At 39.4% G+C, this 14,438-nt stretch overlaps 2 long non-coding RNA genes across 26 annotated transcripts in view; one reads left to right on the top strand and one right to left on the bottom strand.

Moving 5' to 3' along the window:
* The window catches only part of LOC147348293 (uncharacterized), a 360,187-nt gene that overhangs the window by 155,106 nt on the left and 190,643 nt on the right, over window positions 1–14,438 (top strand). The window lies entirely within an intron of this gene.
* The window catches only part of LOC147348294 (uncharacterized), a 64,214-nt gene continuing 53,473 nt past the window's right edge, over window positions 3,698–14,438 (bottom strand). The window contains exon 3 of the long non-coding RNA XR_015151417.1: window positions 3,698–3,939. This is a non-coding gene — a long non-coding RNA (uncharacterized LOC147348294). The remainder of the gene's footprint in view (window positions 3,940–14,438) is intronic.

The raw sequence follows: 14,438 nt of genomic DNA, 5'->3' as shown, positions 1-14,438 counted from the left end.
ATTTAAAGTGACATTGGGATGCCTGATATACATTGTAAAAAGAGTCCTGCTATCTTGTTAATTAACAAGGCCATATTTAATTTTTTATTACTGAATTAATTAAGTTGTTATGGCTTTGTAACTAAATTTACTCTATGGGTATTTTTGATAAACACATACACAAATTAATCCAACTCAAGAAGGTAAGAACCCAACTGTCACTAGAAGCTAATGCCTAGAAATACTTGTCTATTAATGATCACAAAAGCTTCTGGGCCAATACTATGTTGGTGTTGAAAATTCTATTTTTGGTTAACATTTATTTAAAATAACATCTGGTCTTAATAAGAAGTACCCTTTTATTCTGCCATCTACCTGAAATAACTGCTTCTTCATAAAACTAAAGGGTAGCCTACTAATCTACAGTCAATATTAACCCATCTTTTCCAGTGCTGTCTTATATACTTTGAAGATTTAAGCTTAGAAAGAGATATAGTCTTTAAGGTCTTTTGTTTGTTAAAGTCTTTTAACAAACAAAAACACAGGACAATTACATATAAGGCAAGATTATGCAACAAGTAAATCCATACACAGGAAGACAATGAAATGTTATTGCTATGGGGAGTGTCTGGGGATTGCAGTTCTCCTAAATGGTGTATGTCTAGCTTTTGAAGAAAGTGAAAAAAAAAATCATTCTTTGAACATAAAGCTAAAAAAACAAACCAACACAGGATCATGAAATTAGTTTTTGAAAAAATTAGATACCAAATGATACTCTATGTCTGTAGATTGTCATCTTGTAAGAGATAGGTCTTTCCTAAGGCCATCTAAAGAAAAATCTTACCAGTATGAATCCCTTCAAAATATCTGTGAAATACAAAATAAACTGTAGTTCAATTAACCCTGAGACATTATGTTATAAAAGGTGACTTGGACAAAAAAGTGTGTGTAATTTCCAAGATGGTCTATGAACGAAATAATTTGCCCTGTGGTCATATCATAAGTCTATAATTTTCTACAAATGAAATAAAATCATATTAGTCCAGAGTTTATTTGCTCAAATAAACTAGGGAAACAGTAGGATTTAGATTTTAATTTTAATTCTGAATTAAAACTTATATTTTAATTCTGAAGCTACCTTGTTGCTAATGTTATTGGTGGGGTTGGGGCAGCAAATAAATCAAATCTTTAACTAGGAAAATAAGACTTCTATTTTCATAGGTATATTCGTTTCCTGTGGCTGCTATAACAAATTACCACAAACATGGTGCTTTAAAATAGCATAAATTGATCTTCTCATAGTTCTAGAGGCCAAAAGTTTGAAATCAGTAGCAGTGTGCCAAAATCAAAGGCACTGTGTTGCCAGTGTCTTTCTTCCTCCAGAGGCTCTAGGGGAGAATCCATTCCTTGCCTCTTCCAGCTCCAGGTATCGGCCAGCATTTTTTGAATTGCTGTGACATCACTCCAGTCTTCCAGGTCGGCATCTTCAAATCTCTCTTTGCCAGGTCTTCACATCACCTTTTCCATTGTGTATTTCTGATTCATCTTTCCCTAGTTCTCAAATATACATGTGATTGCATTTCTAGCCCCTAGATTATAATCCAGGATAATCTCCCATCACTTTTTTATATAAAGCAACATGTAAAGATACTCAGAACCAGGAGTGAATAATGTTTGAGGGTCCTTTCCCAGACTACACAACAATAGGGAATGTTAGATAAAGCAGGATAGGGAACTGGAAAGAACAAAAATTCTCCAGAAAACCAGGGTCAGGCCCTTGCTTTGTTACAACCTATCTGTATTTCCTAGGGAAAGTCACCTCTTCAAGGCTCACACTTATCATCTATAATATAGATAAATAATACTGGATGCTTGGGGCTAGTGCACTGGGACGACCCAGAGGGATGGTATGGGGAGGGAGGAGGGAGTAGGGTTCAGGATGGGGAACACATGTATACCTGTGGCAGATTCATTTTGATATTTGGCAAAACTAATACAATTATGTAAAGTTTAAAAATAAAATAAAATTTAAAAAAAAAAGATGTTGGGTTTAGGAAAATAGATGCTCCCTAACACTGGTTCCAAATAGGAAAAGGAGTACGTCGAGGCTGTATATTGTCACCCTGCTTATTTAACTTATATGCAGAGTACATCATGAGAAATGCTGGACTGGAAGAAGCACAAGCTGGAATCAAGATTGCCGGGAGAAATATCAATCACCTCAGATATGCAGATGACACCACCCTTATGGCAGAAAGTGAAGAGGAACTTAAAAGCCTCTTGATGAAAGTGAAAAAGGAGAGTGAAAAAGTTGGCCTAAAGCTCAACATTCAAAAAACGAAGATCATGGCATCTGGTCCCACCACTTTATGGGAAATAGATGGGGAAACAGTGGCAGACTTTATTTTGGGGGGCTCCAAAATCACTGCAGATGGTGACTGCAGCCATGAAATTAAAAGACGCTTATTCCTTGGAAGTAAAGTTATGACAAACCTAGATAGCATATTCAAAAGCAGAGACATTCCTTTGCCAACAAAGGTTCGTCTAGTCAAGGCTATGGTTTTTCCAGTAGTCATGTATGGATGTGAGAGTTGGACTGTGAAGAAAGCTGAGTGCCGAAGAATTGATGCTTTTGAACTGTGGTGCTGGAGAAGACTCTTGTGAGTCCCTTGGACTGCAAGGAGGTCCAACCGGTCCATCCTAAAGGAGATCAGTTCTGGGTGTTCATTGGAAGGACTGATGCTGAAGTTGAAATGCCAATACTTTGGCCACCTCATGCGAAGAGCTGACTCATTGGAAAAGACCCTGATGCTGGGAGGGATTGGGGGCAGGAGAAGGGGACGACAGAGGATGAGATGGCTGGATGGCATCACCGACTCGATGGACATGAGTTTGAGTGAACTCCGGGAGTTGGTGATGGACAGGAAGGCCTGGCGTGCTGCAGTTCATGGGGTCGCAGAGAGTCGGACACGACTGAGCAACTGAACTGAACTGAACTGAAGGTTCCTTTTAAAGGCTTGCCTGGTGGCTCAGTTGGTAATGAACCTGCCTGCAATGCAGGAGACTTCCTATAACACAAGAAACCCAGATTTGATCCTTGGGTCAAAAAGATCCCCTGGAGAAGGAAATGGTAACCCACTCCAGTATTCTTACCTGGAAAATGCCAAGGACAGAGGAACCTGGTAGGCAACAGTCCATGGGGTCACAAGAATTGGACATGATTTAGCAATTAAACAACCACCAAGGTTTCTTTCAGCTTCAAAATTATATTAGATATATATAGAAGAACTGTCATATTTATCCTTCATTCTCTAAGGGAAGAGAAACAGTGAGAAACAGAGGCTGACAGACATGTTTTACACACCTTTCTAGCAAGCAGAAAGGTACCAGAATGGTAGAACTAAGTGTCCAGCCCACATCTCAAACCCTACAAGACCACAGAGACAGCTCCCTTCGTTTTGATTCAGAGCTTACAAGCAACATTTAGAACTAATTCTGTGTTCCAAAGACACTGATTTCAGGAAGTCCTGACCCCTGGCAGGGGGTGGAATATCTTCTATTGTAAATTGATGAATTGCCTTTCTGGCTGAGAAGCCAAATTTTAGAGGTTTCCTTAGGTTTGACTAATATGACATGACCTAATTAAATGTAGTTTCTTAGTGCCCACTGATTTGAGTTACCCGCTGAGGTTTATCCTGAAAGAGCCTAGAACTTATTATTTTATTCAAAAACATTTATTCAATGTAAATAATAACAACAACAATCAGGGTGTCTCACATGCATTGAAGACTTACTCAGTGTCGGCACACGGCTAACTACTCTACATGAATTGTTTCATATGTTCTCCATAATTTTCCATTGCTATAAGGTCCTGTTCAACAAATCGTCATGGAATGCTTGCTGTGCGCCAGGCATGTGATTTATGCTGGGAATATAAGGGTGAGCAAAGGAACTTCATGTCTAAAAGAGGAGACAAATATTTAAGCAAGTATCACAGAAAGAAATGTAACATTTACAGCTGCATTAAATGCTACATATCCAAAAAAAAGCACCTGGTGCTACTGTACTCATTGCAAAGATAAATCACTTTAAGAGAAATGATGTGATCTGTTTCAAGTCACAACTGAAGTAAGAAGAAAAGTCCAGCTTTTGGTCAAGAACTATTGACTTGGAACCCCTTGAGAACCCTGGGTCTGCTATGCTTTGACCCATGCCTGATTGCTCGATCATTATTTGAAGATCTATATGCTTGTCTTTTCTGTTGGCAATTAATAAGTGGACATTTCCCACCATGACTACTTGGCTCCATAGTTTAGTTTTATTGACTCTTCTAAACATTCCTCATATGTGAAAATTCTACAAAGAACCCTCAAGTCATTTCTGGAGTCTCTGACACTGACCTGTTATCTCATTCTATTAAGAGTTTGATTCCAGGCCCACTTCTGAAAAGTGAAAGTGTGTACTCAGTAAATTCCTGAAACTGACAAGAACCCTTTGGCTATTATTCAAAAATGTCTACTACAGTGAACTAAAGTGGTAAGTTATTTCCGCACTCACACACGACCCCTGCCTTCAAAGTAGAGCACCAAACTATGTTTACCACTGGGTCTAAAACCATTTCCCCTTGAAGATAATATGGAATAATCTGATAATGATGGTGGACTGGAAAGCTATGTTGACACAAATCTATTTAAATCTGCTATGCTTTAAGAAAGTTATTTTAACTGACCTCAATTGTATGCAATAAATTCCTTGTATAGGATTTTGTAATTAAACTTCACACACTATTAACCAGAAATGGTATTAGTAAATACAGTCTTTCCTCTTAAATTAACCTACACTTAGGGTGAACTTTAAGTTTATCCCCTATAGTATAGTCATTTTTTCATATATAAGCAATATATTTTATGTGAGCAATGCCAGAAAAAGCCAAACTTCATCATGAATTTTATAGTTCCTATAGGTAAATATAAGCAGAAACGTTGACTGTACAACCAATTTAACTTTTTAAAAACCTAGTTTTAAATCTTTCTTTTCCATTTGCATCCAAGATTATAATACAAATTAGTTATTTTTAAAATTTGACTATTTAAAAACATTTTTATAATTTGAACTAATGGCAAAAAATGACTTAAAAGAGGTTATTTTTTTTCCCCTTTGAAATAAACAGGCAATTTTGAAGAGCTTTTCCTCTGAGCAGCTCACTGGCAAACTAGTCAAGGAGTGACCCTGAGACTTATATCATCACCACTACATACTCAAAAGCAAGGATCCTGATCAAGTAAACAGCACAATTCAAATCGCAAGACCAACCAAACCACTGTCCAGTCCCATTAAAATTGGTGACAAATGCCACTTAACCCCAAAGATCTGCTCTTCCATTCGTCCCTCCTTCCCTTCCATAATCTGTTATAGCAGAAGATTCCTGAGAAATCATTTTCATTCTGCCTAGATCTGGTCAGCCCTACTTTAGAAATCCTTAAGTAAATACTTATAATCCCTGTTCTATTCAAGTGATCAGTCAAAGGGGACATGACATATTCTCTTACATGCCAAACAGCTGTTTCCTTTCCTAATTAGGGGAGAACACTGCAAATGACAGTTCTAAATAAATATATAAGGTAATCTACTGATAATGACAATGTAAATATTATGGCAATTAGGGAAACAAATGTACATATATTTGAATATTCCTCAGAGGCTGAAATCCTTCCATGGTAAAACTTTGACAGAAAAAGTGTCTGGTGGGTGGGTTCTGCTGAGAAAGTGGGGTGTTTGACTTGGCTTCTGGCTCAGGCTCTAGGAGATGAGTTGAGGAGGGAGATTCCAGGAGAAGAAGCCACTTTCAGTAAATTACCTTCCAGGAGAGAAGTAGGAATCCCTGTTCTCATGGTTTCAAATCCTGGGTGGGGTAAGATTTGATGTCCCCTTGGCAAGAGGTGTTGAGGAACAGAAGACAGACAGTTTGCAGGGATCTGGGCAATCTGTCTTTCTGAGCAGAGCCCTACTTCAGAGTTCACATATACATGGTAACCGGAGATCAAAAGCATTGTTTCACTGTGAGAACATTTTTCTCCAGATAAGGTTGTACTTGTTCATAAAGCACATAAGAAGAAAAAAAAAAATGAAAGACTATACTATGAATTACAGCATCTCTACCAATATTATGCAAGTCCTACTTAATTTTAGGCCATGTTTATCTAATCTTAGTCTTCCCACCGTTTAAAAAGGGATTGCACCATTCCCTCACACCATATATAAAAGAAACACAGAATGGTTTACAGACTTAAATGTAAGAATGGAGCCCATAAAACTCCTAGGAGACAACATAGGCAGACCAGTCTTTAACAAATTGTAGCAACATTTTTTTTTATAAGTCTCCTAAGGCAAAAGAAACAAATGCAAAAATAAACAGATGGGGCCTAATCAGACTTGCAAGCTTTTGCACAGCAAAGGAAACCACTGACGAAACAAAAAGGCAATCTAGGGAATGGGAACAAATATTTGCAAATGATGGGACTAACAAGAGGCTAATATTTAAAATATACAAAGAGCTCATATAACTGAATATAAAAAACCTCCAAACAACTCAATCAAAAAATGGGCAGAATATCTAAATACACAGAAAAAGAATATCTTTTTCTGAAGAAGATATACAGATGGCTAATAGGCATATGTATAGGTCCATGGGCCGCTGAGGGTCAGACACGACTGAGCAACCTCACTTTCACGCATTGGAGAAGGAAGAAATGGCAGCCCACTCCAGTATTCTTGGCTGGAGAATCCCAGGGCCGGGGAACCTGGTGGGCTAACGTCTATGGGGTCACACAGAGTCGGACACGACTGAAGTGACTTAGCAGCAGCAGCAGCAATAGGCGTATGAAAAGATATTCAACACAACTAGTTAATAGAGAAATGCAAATCAAAGCAACAATGAGATATCACCTCACACCTATTAATAGTTAGCATTCAAAAGTCTACTAATAACAAATGTTGGAAAGGATGCAAAGAAAAGGGAACCCTCCTACACAGCTGGTAGGAATATAAATTTGTACAGCCTTGTGGCTCAGCTGGTAAAGAATCTGTCTGCCATGCGGGAGACCTGGGTTTGATCCCTGGGTTGAGAAGATTCCTTGGAGAAGGGAAAGGCTACCCATTCCAGTATTCCAGTCTGGAGAACTCCAAGGACTGTATAGTCCATGGGGTTGCAAAGAGTCGGACACAACTGAGCAACTTGGGCTTCCCTGATAGCTCAGTTGGTAAAGAATCCATCTGCAATGCAGGAAACCCCAGTTCGATTCCTGGGTCCGGAAGATCCGCTGGAGAAGGGATAGGCTACCCAATCCAGTATTCTTGGGCTTCCCTTGTGGTTCAGCTGGTAAAGAATCTACCTGCAATGCAGGAGACCTGGGTTCAATCCCTGGGTTGGGAAGATCCCCTGGAGGAGGGATCCACTCCAGTATTCCCGCCTGGAGAATTCCATGGACTGTATAGTCTATGGGGGCACAAAGAGTCAGACACAATTGAGCCACTTTCACTTTCACAGCCACTATGGAAAACAGTGTGGAGGTTCCTCAAAAAACTAAAAATAGAGATCCTGTATGACCCAGCTTTCTATTCCTGGGTATATATGTAGAAAAACACTAGCAGCATTATTTATAATAGCTAAGACATGGATACAACCTAAATGTCCATCAACAGAGGACTGGATTAAGATGTAACACACACACACAGAGAGAAATATTACTCAGCCATAAAAAAGAATTAAATTCTGCTATTTGGAGCAACATGGACCTAGAGAATATTATGCTTAGAAAATTAAAATCAGTCCAAGAAAGACAATACCATATGATATCACTTGTACGTGGAAATCTAAAAAAAAAAAATAAAACCACAAATGAAGGTATATGCAAAACAGAAACAAAATCACAGATATAGAAAATAAACTTGCGTTTACCAAAGAATAAAGGAAAGGCAGGCGGGACAAATTAGGGGTATAAGATCAAGATATACAAACTAACATGAGAAACAAGGATACACTGCATGGTGGTTTAGTCACTAAGTTGTGTCCAACTCTTGCAAACCCATGGACTGTAGCCTGCCACACTTCTCTTGTCCATGGGATTCTCCAGGCAAGAATACTGGGGTGGGTTGCCATTTCCTTTTCCAAGGAATCTTCCTGATCCAGAAATCGAATCCAGGTCTCCTGCATTGCAGGCAGATTCTTTACCGACTGAGCTACGAGGGAAGCGCCTATATACTGCATATCACAGAGAATTATAGCTCTTATTTTATAATAACCTATGACAGAGTGTAATCTGCATGGATATTAAATCACTATGCTGTATACCTGAAACTAATATTGTATTGTAAATCAACTACTCTTCAATTTAAAAAATAAATAAGTAAATTAAAATTTTAAAAAGGGATTGTGTTATATCCCTTCTAGCTCCTTTATGCTCTAAGACAGTTAATATCTAAGTAATATACTTCAACTGTTAGAAAGATTGACTATTTCTTGATTATAAAGTTAACAAATGATCATTATAATGCAAACATGAATGACTAAAAAGACAAAACTCCCATTTTTTATCATCAATTTTCTGGTATCTATATATGTGTGCGTGCACACACACACACACACACACACACACACACACAGGCTATGATAAATATACATATTTGAATCCTGCTACTGTGACCTTGCAACTGTGAACATTTCCTCATATCATTAAAAAATTTGTGAACATATGGCTTGTAATGATGCATAATATTCCATTATATGGATGAACTGTGGTATATTTAATGTACCTATCATGAGATATGTACAGAGTTTCTAACATCAATAAGCTTTTATAAAAAGGTTTATCTCTGTTGTATTTTAGGCTCGTGCTCTCTCTCATGGTTGACTCAAATGCTAACACTGGGAAGTCAGAAAGAAAGAGTATTGAATGTCTGCCTAGTGCTTGTTAGCCACGTGATCTCTGTGGATGTTTAACTTTTGACAATCTCAGATTCTGGATCTACCAAATGCGGCCCACAAGCCGTATCTTTCATGGTCATTGTCAAGGTGTGTTTATGTGTATGTCAAGTGTCTGCAATACAGAAGGCTCCTAGTAAGAATCAGACGCTTTCTCCTCCTATCTCTTTTTGTCTTAATCCAGGAGTCCAAACTGCTTGTGATTAGATTTCAGGGTTTTGTAACAATTCCTGGAATTGTGTACAAACTTTTGTACGCTCATATGTTTTTCAGGGGGAAAAATTCCTGTAAGCATAAGAAGCACTGCAAATCTCATTCCTACTCCGTCTCTTTCCACTTGCCACAATGCAGTAGGACTCGCACTGACCTTGTCCCTAAGGGCTGCCTCACTGGCTCTGATTTCTCGCTGAAGGTTCCCTCATCTGTTGGGGAGCTAACTGTTCAACATGAACCTAGCCGGACACACAGTTTCTATGCTGACATCCCAAGGCACTCAGCCATTCCTTGGCATACAATGAGTACTCACTCACTCAACTGATCTAACTTGTTGCTGATATTATTATATACATGAGGAAATTTTCAGGAGAGGTCCATGCATCTTAAATTAAATGACTAGCTTGACCATGGAAGGTATGGTACACATGAATGGACACCTCCCTCCTCCTGTCTCTCTGTCTTCATCTCTGTCTCTCTTTCTCAACTCAGACCTATAGGGATTGAACCAAATTCTGAAGTTTCCTTTATCCTAAGTAGGTTTATAAATTTATCAAACAAGTCCAGAGATTACAATTTCTTTTACCTCATAGAAAAGGATGTGTGCAGGCGAGAGGGATTTGGCGAGAGGCAAACATCAGTATACAGTGTTAAACTGGGATGACGGTCCATCTGTCTTGAACAACCCCAACCACAAGTTGACTGGCAAAAAAGAACTTCTGAGATTTAAACACCAAGGGATTATCTTTTAATGGGCTGTCACTGGGTTCTGTGGTATGAAATTAAGCATTTCATCACAGGTCAGCCACTACTTACACTAGACATTCTGCAGTGTGAACTCCCTGGCATGATTACCAATGTGTGGCTTTACCAAGACAAGTTTTGGGGCTTTTCTCTCCTATTTCTGTTAGAATATAAGTAGTGGTACACATTTACTTCCTTTAGCTAGAAAATTTAATACTGCATTTGGAATTCTGTAGATTTAAAAAACATTTCTTTTTAACATAAGGAATTGTGAGTTGAGCTCAAGTAAAATACGCAACAAAATAAAACAAATAATGACCTCTATGTCTTTAAGTTTGAATGTGTTTTTCAACACAGTTTAACTTTGAATGAAAACTATCTAGAACATTTATCTAAAAATGACTATTTTCCTGCTTCCATGTGTCAAATACTTCTCTATTTCCTCACATTTGTATTCTGGACAGGATGGCAAAATATAACTAGAAGACTCCCCACTACTCTCTCTACCTTAACTATTATGTGATAAAGGATGGCCTGGAATTCAAAAGCTATTGTTTGTTAGGATTAACGGCTGCCGGATTCTTCGAAAGAATACTTCTAAAATTACATGGATGGACAAACAACCTGAATAAAGAAATGAGCAAACTTTCCCTAGAGCTTCCTTGGCTGGCTGAATCACTGAATGGCAGCTGACAAGGTTTTCAATAACGCCAAGTCAGCTGGTTCTATAATGCTGTGTGCCCCAAACATAATTAAAAGTGTTAACAATTTTGTAGCCTTTATCAGAACATATTCTCCTTGCATACCTTCAGTGACCTGGTCACAGCTACTAGAGACAAATCTCTTGTTTTACTTTATGTACTAAGGTCACTGTACCCTAGGGAACCTCCTTGACTGTATCATGCCCAAATCTGGAAGACTCAAAAGTCTACCCAGATGAATTGTGTGGGCTTGCTCCAACAGCATCCCTTTCCATTACTGGGCTTCCCTGGGGCCTTAGATGTTAAAGAATCTGCTTGAAATGTAGGAGACCCGGGTTTGATCCCTGGGTTGGGAAGATACCCTGGAGAAGGGAATGGTTACCGACTCCAGTATTCTTGCCTGGAGAATTCCATGGACAGAAGGAGCTTGGTGGGCTACAGTCCATGAGGTGGCAAAGAGTCAGACATGACTGAGCAACTAACAGTTTCACTTTTCTTTCATTTCAACAGCATCCCTTTCCTTTCTCAGGATGACAGCAAAACACTAAGCCTTTTGGATATTTATGGAGGAGAAAAATGTATATGGTTTAGGTCATCTTCTGTTAATTACTTTTAAGTCCATCCATACAACAGTGAAGTGAGCTAGGTTTCCTCAGACTTGTGTTGAAAAGGGGCCAGAAAAATCAAGTTATCCCCAATATATTACCTTTTGGAAAACGAGGGCTGTAGATGTAAGATCGCTTAGAAGCATCTGAGCTTTCTAACTGCTGATGTACTGCTCTGCCTATACCACACTGTAAATTGTTGTGTCTGTGCCTCTAGAGCTGGGATAACCACATAGACCACGTAGGTCAAATCGCAGGTCTAAAAGTAGTCACTGGTGATCAAGATGAAACAATGCCAGATATTCTTAAAAGAGAGTAAACGTATATTAAGCACCTACCTAATGTCTTGCTTGTATTCAGTACCAAGTAAATGGCAGTGATTTTTTTTTCTGTTATGTAAGGCATTATAGATAAATGGACAACTAGACAACAGTATTATTTTTCTTATTAGACTGCTGGTCAGGAATGAAACCCTTCTGTACTCTGCCAGAGGAGACATCATGACCTGATCACAGCATTCTTTCCACTAATTCTCCTTGGAGACTGGGAATTCTTCAAAAGACATCACTTCCAACAGCCACCATGAAGTTGACTCCAAATGAAGCTTACTTATTATACTTAAAGATCAGGATCTGTACCCTGTTGCCCTCTGCATCCCCCTACCAGTGATACCATATGCTCTGTGCATAGTACGTACTCAGTAAATATACTAAAAACATACAATCAACTTAACACCAATGGGATAATTATAAGAGTGCTGCCGGGGGAAAATTAGAGGCTGGGGATTGCTGTTTATTCTGAAAAATCCCAAACCTCTTGCAGGGTTGCTGAGAGCAATAACTCAAAGGACAGGGTTTATGCCGGGTCAAAGAGACATCTTGGCTCCTCAGAGCTCCTTTCATAGTTAAAACAGGAGTGCTGGGGCAGGAAAGAGGGGGAGGTGGGGGTGTCAAGGGCCACCTAGACCTGAGCTGAAGCCATGTGGTTCTACTTGGAGCTTCCAAGTCAGTGGCGCCAGTGGTCGTTTCCTCAATTATTTTAGGCCAGCATCTCCCCCTTGGCATTGGTTCTGGATCTTTGTGGCTGGACATTTACCCTCCCTGGCTCCACATGAATAATTCAGGGAGGTGGCCCAAAGCCAGAAGCTGCCCCAGAGCCCCAGATTCCATCATCAGCTCTCAGATGGACTTTACTTAATGGCACCAGGAGGCAGGGAGAATATGGATGATGACTCACTATCACATCCCTTAAAGGCAGGAAAAAAGCCCAAGGGGAAGAGACGAGCATTCGGCTCCCATGAAGTTAAGAAAATATAATTTAGTCATCCAGATATCTCATTGGTAACAAAATTACAGATGAATCAAATCTAATTAGACCTGTTAAGTCTGGTGAAATGTTTAATTAATCTTAATTGGCTACCTCTGAAAGTAGCTTTGCATCCATTTCTTAAACAAAATAGAAACATTACAGCTCAAGTGATAGACTGTATGATCGGGTGATGAGTAAATACTAGTAGAATTGAGATGGTGTTGTATGAATTTAGAACAGGGGTTTCAAATTTGAATGCTGTCAGGGAACAGGCTGGGATTTTAAATGTACAACTGAGCAGTAGGATAAGAGGGTAGCTGGGATGAACAGTTCTTTTTTGGCTTAATCTTTGAATTCAGTATATTTACACACTGCTGGCCATTACAAAAAAAATCATCTGCAGTCCAAATTTGGCCAATCCACATGAGTTTGCAACTCTTGATTTAGAGACTTTCTAAAAATGAGTTCAAGCTCTTTAAAAGAAATTCTTATACTCAAATAATAGATGAATCATTCAGCAGAATCAGGTTATTTTCCAATTTCTCATTTCCATCTATACTTCCTAACCCACCAATACAAAGAATCTCAGGAATTAAGCTAATGCTTTAGCTGTAGAATGTGAAGATATTTAAGACGCAGCATGGTTAGGCACTTCAGTGAGAACAGATGCCAGTCGAAGAACCAGAGCACCCTTAGGAAACTAGGCAATTAGTTTCTGGAAGGTGAGGAGGTTTGGAGGGACCCGGGGTGAGGGGAGGGAAGCTAAGGTAAAGAGAGGCATGTGGCGGGCTCAGGCACGACTGTTTACCCACCACTATAGAAATGCACGTGTGAGTGCTCAGTTGCTTCAGTTGTGTCCGACTGTTTGCGACCCTATGGACTCTAGCCCTCCAGGCTCCTCTGTCCATAGGATTCTCCAATCAAGAATACTGAAGTGGGTTGCCATGCCCTCTTCCAGGAAGACTGAACCAGCGTCTCCTGCATCTTCTGCATTGCAGGCAGATTATTTACCACTGAGCCACAGGGGAAGCACCCCCATTACAGAAATACGTATGTCTTAGTAACCAGTATGGCTGCTCTGTTATTTACTAACTGAATATCCCAGGAGGGGAAGTAAGTTCTGAGCTGCATCCAAGAATCCTTCCCATCAGAGTCTGTGCTAGCTTTCAAGACTACTTTCGATACTAAGAATCCCAACAGTATCTGATCTGGCTATTGGGCATACCCAGTTCTGCTCGGACACTTTTCCATTGAGCTTACCATTTGAAACCTTAGGAAGAGAAAGAAAACTTACAACCTATAACTTTCATTTTCATACCTGACAGAAGATAAACTCACAATTATAGCCTCAGAGCTAGAGATCTTAGAAAATGACATTATACTTTCCACTTCTCCCAGGTACTTTTGAAAAGAAAAATGCCTGGATCACTTATTTGCTGTTTACTAATACTACACAAGGTGAATTTCAGGAAGCGAAACTGAAGTATTCTGAGGGGAGAACTTATGCAAGGCTGAGCCTAAAATCTGCTAAGGTATCTGGTCACATTTTTCAATATCTAAAAGGCCAATAGAGAAAGAAATGGCAACTGTCTCCAGTATTCTTGCCTGAAGAATCCCCATGGACAGTGGAGGCTGGTGGGCTACAGTCTATGGGGTTACAAAGAGTTGGATACAACTGAGCAACTGAGCAAATAGCCTAAAATTATGAGGTGACAGACTCTACTGCATAGGAGGATGAGCTTTGAGATAACTACTCCCAATGTAAATCCTAGTGCTATGGACTTGCTGGGGGATCTTCGAGCAAGGGAATCAACTTTGTAATGGATGTAAAAATGCCAGGTGAACCTCAAATATGATAGTGTATGTAGCCCTCTCTCTGGCACAAAAAGAATGCGGGTATGTATGGTT

This window comes from Bos grunniens, chromosome 22 (assembly GCF_055505025.1).
Source record: "Bos grunniens cultivar Pamir isolate PY7600 chromosome 22, Bosgru_T2T1.0, whole genome shotgun sequence".
Lineage (NCBI taxonomy): Eukaryota > Metazoa > Chordata > Mammalia > Artiodactyla > Bovidae > Bos > Bos grunniens.
The sequence above is the reverse complement of the archived record's forward strand: the minus strand, read 5'-3'. Positions and strand labels throughout refer to the sequence as shown.